The sequence below is a fragment of the Phalaenopsis equestris genome, unplaced genomic scaffold (genome assembly GCF_001263595.1).
Source record: "Phalaenopsis equestris unplaced genomic scaffold, ASM126359v1 Scaffold000787, whole genome shotgun sequence".
NCBI classification, from domain to species: Eukaryota; Viridiplantae; Streptophyta; class Magnoliopsida; order Asparagales; family Orchidaceae; genus Phalaenopsis; species Phalaenopsis equestris.
The window spans coordinates 427,078-432,742 of record NW_018165227.1 but is presented as its reverse complement, the minus strand read 5'-3'; positions in this window follow the sequence as shown (position 1 = coordinate 432,742).

The window sequence follows — 5,665 nt, the reverse complement described above, 5'->3', positions numbered from 1 at the left end:
TATATTAATTTGTGATTTTATATTTGTAAATTATCTTATTCAATTTCATGGGTTACTATCCACTTGCAAAATTTACTCTTCATCTGAAATTCTATATTTTTTTCCTTTAGAAATTTAATTTAATTTAATCCAAATATAATATCTTAAAATATGACTTTTTACATCATGCTTGAATTGCTTAAACATAATTTATTATATGAATATATGTGTCGCATATCTCGGCCTGTTGGATGGTATCATCGGTGTAAGACCTCCCAGGTTGGGGGTTCGAATCCCCTCTGGCATAGTTGGCCTTAAGGAGCTGATCTATTAAGCACATTAGAAGAGGTTGGAGTCTAGTATAATAGCCTTTGGTCATTCCTGTAATTATAACACGTGTCAGTCCACTCCATATGTGCTAATTCGAGCCAGATATAATTGAACTCGGGACCAAGTGGACTTGCACCGAAACTGCATACCAACAGATCAACAATTGCACAATTATATGCATGCATGCATGCATGCATACATACATGCATGCATGCAAACATATACATACATACATAGATACATATATATACATACATAAATATATATATATATACATACATAGATATATATATATACACACACGATATTATAGATATACTTTATTAATTATTTTACCAAAATTTCCTTTGCCTATGCATGCATGCATGCATACATACATGCATGCATGCAAACATATACATACATACATAGATACCCATTCATGCATTCACACATGCATCCATGCATCCATGCATCCATGCATGCATGCATACATCCTTCCATACATGCATGCATGCATGCATCCATGCATCCATACGTACATCCATACATCCATGTTGAGTTTAATTTAATGAATTATAGGGTGTTAAGGCCTTAGGGGAAAAAAAGGTAATTTTAGAATTTAACGCTTAATTAATATTTAGGCTTAACCAAAGGGCGAAATGAGCAACAAATAATCTTAATTGATATGTTTTGATGATTTGAATATGAAAGGGATAAATGGTAGTAACCAACCTCACTTTGGTCTTATAAAAGATGAATTTGTAACCCTCTTAAAATTGATGAAACTTGGAAGAATATTTAAATAAAAAATAGAAGATATTAAGGTGAGGGGTTTGATTTTTGGAAGATCATAACTCACTGATTTTAAGCCCCAATTAATGATTTTGAAATGATAAATAATTCATGATAAGGATTGAAGGTATAAACATTTAAATCTTTTCCTAAAATTGCAAATCTACCCATTAATTTTTAAGGGCTTAATAGTGAACTAGGCTTAATTCAAGTTTTGTTTAATGAGTTTTAGAAAATAATCCATAGCTAATTTAAAACCTTTTAAAACACTACAAGCCCATCTTTAAAATCAATGTGCTAAGTTTCTTAATTAGGCCAAATTCACTATAAGAGTCTTTACTTGTATAATTTATAAATAAAACATCAAGTGATAATTACCCCACTTAAATGGATTATCAAAACATTAAAGTTCATTGAGCATAAGGGTATGATAGGAATGAGTTATTAAGCAACATAATGAGTTTGAATAAACTTGAGACTTTTCAAGGGATTGTGAGATGCCTGGGGTCTAGTACCTGGACCATTCTCATACTCTTTTGCATATGTCAAAATATGGTTAAACTCATTATGCCTTGCTTCAGAATTCATCTGTACACTTAGATAAATAGGACCCATTAGGATATTACATAGGATTTGGTAGGCACACCTTAAACTTGTGCTTCTTACTTTTTCTACAAGCATATTTTAATTCCTTCAAAAATTATGTATATATATATATATATATACATAATTATATATATATATATACCAAAAATTATGTAAAGGTTTAAATGCAAAATCATTTATTTCCTCGTCTATTCCGACGTCAAACATATTGAATTGCCATTTTGAGCTCTTTTTTTGTTTAGAAAAAAAAAATGGTTTTGTTTTAATATATTGAGTTTCCAAATTTTTTTGATCAGGTGTAATAAAATTCAACTTTTGAAATAGGGTAATAATTTCATATTCAATTTTATATCATGTATTATCATGTAGCATCACTCTATCCAAATTGAAAAGTTATTTGAATTTTATTAGTATTATTAATTCTTTCTACACTTACAAATAAAAGTAATTTTGTAAGAGAAAAAGGGATGAAAAATTTAGTGCCAAATTTCATGAGTTTTACTCTTCATCAAACACAAGAAAAATTTAAAAGATGTTCGACGCATCGAGAAACACACATGAGTTCCTGTAACAACAAGGCATTTGTGCGACATTCGACTGGTTGTAAGATTGAATTAAAGTTTGGCCTTAGATCCTTATTTGTTATAATATTTTAATTAAGCGTTAACAAAATTTGGAAGTTGTTTTAATTTTTTTTAAGGATTTTGTAATTTAAGTTTGTGATTGTGGTTTGTAACTGCATTCAAAGTGAATGAGATTTATTGATTTGATAGTGACATCCTAGTTCGTGGGTTTGGTTGGGCGTGGAGATGGCCGGTTTTGGGGTTTGGTCAAACCACATAAAAATTTTCTTGCGTACTTTATGTTCTATGCACCTTTTAATTTTATATTTTTTTCTCAAATTACAAATTACAAATCTTTTAATTTTTTTAAATTAAAATTTAATATTAAAAACTTTAGTGCACCAATTCACCCCCAACCCACTTGAAGTGACGTAATGTTCACGTACAATAACATGTCTTGTCCATAACAACAACAATCTCTTCTCTCATACAGTATACTCTCATAACTCTTAAGTCAAAATGTGGTAAAAGCCCCTTAAATGTTTCAACCTAAAGTAGAAGAAACCTTAAAGGGAAGCACGCAAAAGCTCCATAAACTCTGCCTCCAGCGGTCTTCAACTCTCTTCTAGCCCAGAAGATCCTTCAAAAAGCCCTAAGAATCATTCTTGTAAAAAAAACATGGATTTAAAAAGCATATTTCCTTCCAAAAGAGTTTCCCCGCTCGTTGGCATGGTCATGTCGAAAGCTAGCGCGGTCACCCCTAAGTGCTGAATAGGGCAGCTCACGCCCGGCTCGAGCGTGGTCACACCATAGGTCTGCAGATTATGGAGTGCTCATGTCATATATGGTGTGGTAACACCGTAGGACTTAATTACGTGGCATGGACACGACACTTTAGACAGTTTTTTGTTTGTTTTTCTGTTCCAAAATGTTCATTTTTTGCACATAAAACATGCACAACACTAACAAAAGTTTTCTCGAGGGTAAATCTATGATAAATCAGTAAAAATAACAAATAAATGTCGGCGGGGAAAAGTGCGCGTGTGTGTCTTTAAATTTAATATAATATAAATTTGGATTCTTAGAAAAAATTGTGTTTTAATTTCGAAAAGTAATATTCTATTTTTTTAAAAATACGAGACTAAACCGATTTTATATAGATAATAGTTTAAATGATCGAGTATACTACCCAAGTGATGCACCTACTTCTAAGGATAGATACACTACTTACTGGTGAGGCTCGATTAAATAAACTAAAAAATTTATGACATTCGTTTGATCTGCGAACCATTTTTTTATATGCGGATAAATTCTCCTATATAATATGAAAAATCAGTTTATATTAAGTTGGGTTCATAAAATTTTCTATAAGGGCAAGCTCCTATAGTTAATTACATCTTAAATGACTGAAGTCACATAAGAAAACTCTCGATTTAGATCATAAAATCATGCCTTCAAGAATTTCAGAAAGTAGGACTTTTAAAATATCAGACAAAGAGATGTGAAATGGGAAAGACTCAAACTTGAAACATTTTATCATGGAATCCAAAGAAAGAAAAAATATGAGATGTCACAGATTCTGAGGAGAACCTCGGTGACTTCCCAAGCAAAATATTAAATGTTTCATCCTGTCATTTTTTATTATATAAGGCTTACATTTATGTGAGACGGTCGCACAAATAGCCTATAAAATGTGAGGACTTAGGTCGTGACGAACGGCAACCTCAGAATCTTAAAGTGATTTAGGGCTTAGATCGCACAACATGATTGTGCAAAAACATAAAGATAAAGTTCAGGATTTATGTCGTGCTAGACTGACAACCTTGAAGTTCTATGACTTGTTGTTTTAATTTTTAAGGAAAAAAATATTGTTGTAGATCCCCGTGTTGTTGTAGATCCGTTTGCTCTCTCGAAGTTGTTCTTCTGTACATTCTTATCATGTTGTCTATGGTGTTAGCTCCGAGCTTCTTGTTGAAGTGGCAATCCTAAGGTCTAAGATTCAAGAAGTTTTCCTAATGCAGGAGGTGTCCTAAACCCACAGTGGTTGGACCACTGGCAATGTGCATGATAGACTGGTGGAGGATGATCCCTATATCTATAGTTCTACCCATTTAAATACAAAATTTTAGAACAACCCTATCCGTAGTAACATTAGTGAGACCGGTGGTAGCGAGCAAACGGGCAACAATGAAGTAATGCCAAGATTGACAAATGAGATTCAAATAAGTCAAAGTAAACTTTACAAAAGTCTCTTCCCCCTCACCAGCATGAACCTTCCATTGACCCGTGCCATCAGTTAGAAGGCAAATGACCTCCTAATAATCAGGAGCAAAGAAACGCTTGAAGACACACTCGATTGTGTCTGGGAAGCAAAAAAAATTGTTTATGGTGGAGGGGTCGAAGGGTACTAACTTCCCTCGAATGTAGGATAGCCCGTTCACGAATTCTTTTACGTTTGTGTGCAATTCACAGATGAGGGGACAACGGCAGGGCCCCTTTTTTGTTATCCCAAATGGTCTCTATTTCAAATGTTAGAACATTTCATATATAACGCTCGAAACTTGATGATACAAGAATTTTAATGTTGATAAGTTCATTATTTGGTTTACGAGGTGGAGAAAATTTGAGATAGGATATACTAACTACATCTTGGTTAGAATGTTCTCAACTAAAATTAATTAAGAAGGGTAAAATCTTTGATTTTATTTCATATTGCATTTATCTCAGAAAACATTCAGCCATTGACTCAGGTGGGTGGACGACCCGCGGCTCCACGCTAATGATGGGGTTAACGAAGAGCATGATTAAAAATCATAAAAGCTGCTTAATATTCCATTTAAGGAAATATTGAAACTCAAGTACTCCTTTGATTCACATGTTATAGTGTGTTAGGTATTAAATCTTAGAAAAAGTATGATGAACTTCCTACAAAAACGGAAATATTGAAACTCAAGTACTCCTTTGATTCACAAGTTATAGTTTAGACGTTCATGTGTTAGGTATTAAACCTTAAAAAAAGTATGATGAACTTCGTACAAAAATCTATGACAATATCTGTGAAGATACATCTATTTTCTTATATTTTTATTTAATTTTATTTTATTGACGTGTTAATTTCAATAAAATAAAGCAAAATGAAAAAATATGAAAATAAATTGTATAATATAATTTATTTTAGAATGCTAAAATAAATATTCAAAATAACAAAATAATTTAATTAAAATGAAACATAATATCACGAATTAATTATATTAATAATGATGTTAAATATTTATTATTTTACTTTTCTCTAAAGTAAATGAAATTCAAGTCTTTTAAATTTAAAAATTTTGATATTTGGTTTGGTGAAAATAAAATATTGTTAAAATTTAAATGAATATTAAGAACTTAAATATTTGAAACTCACTTGAATT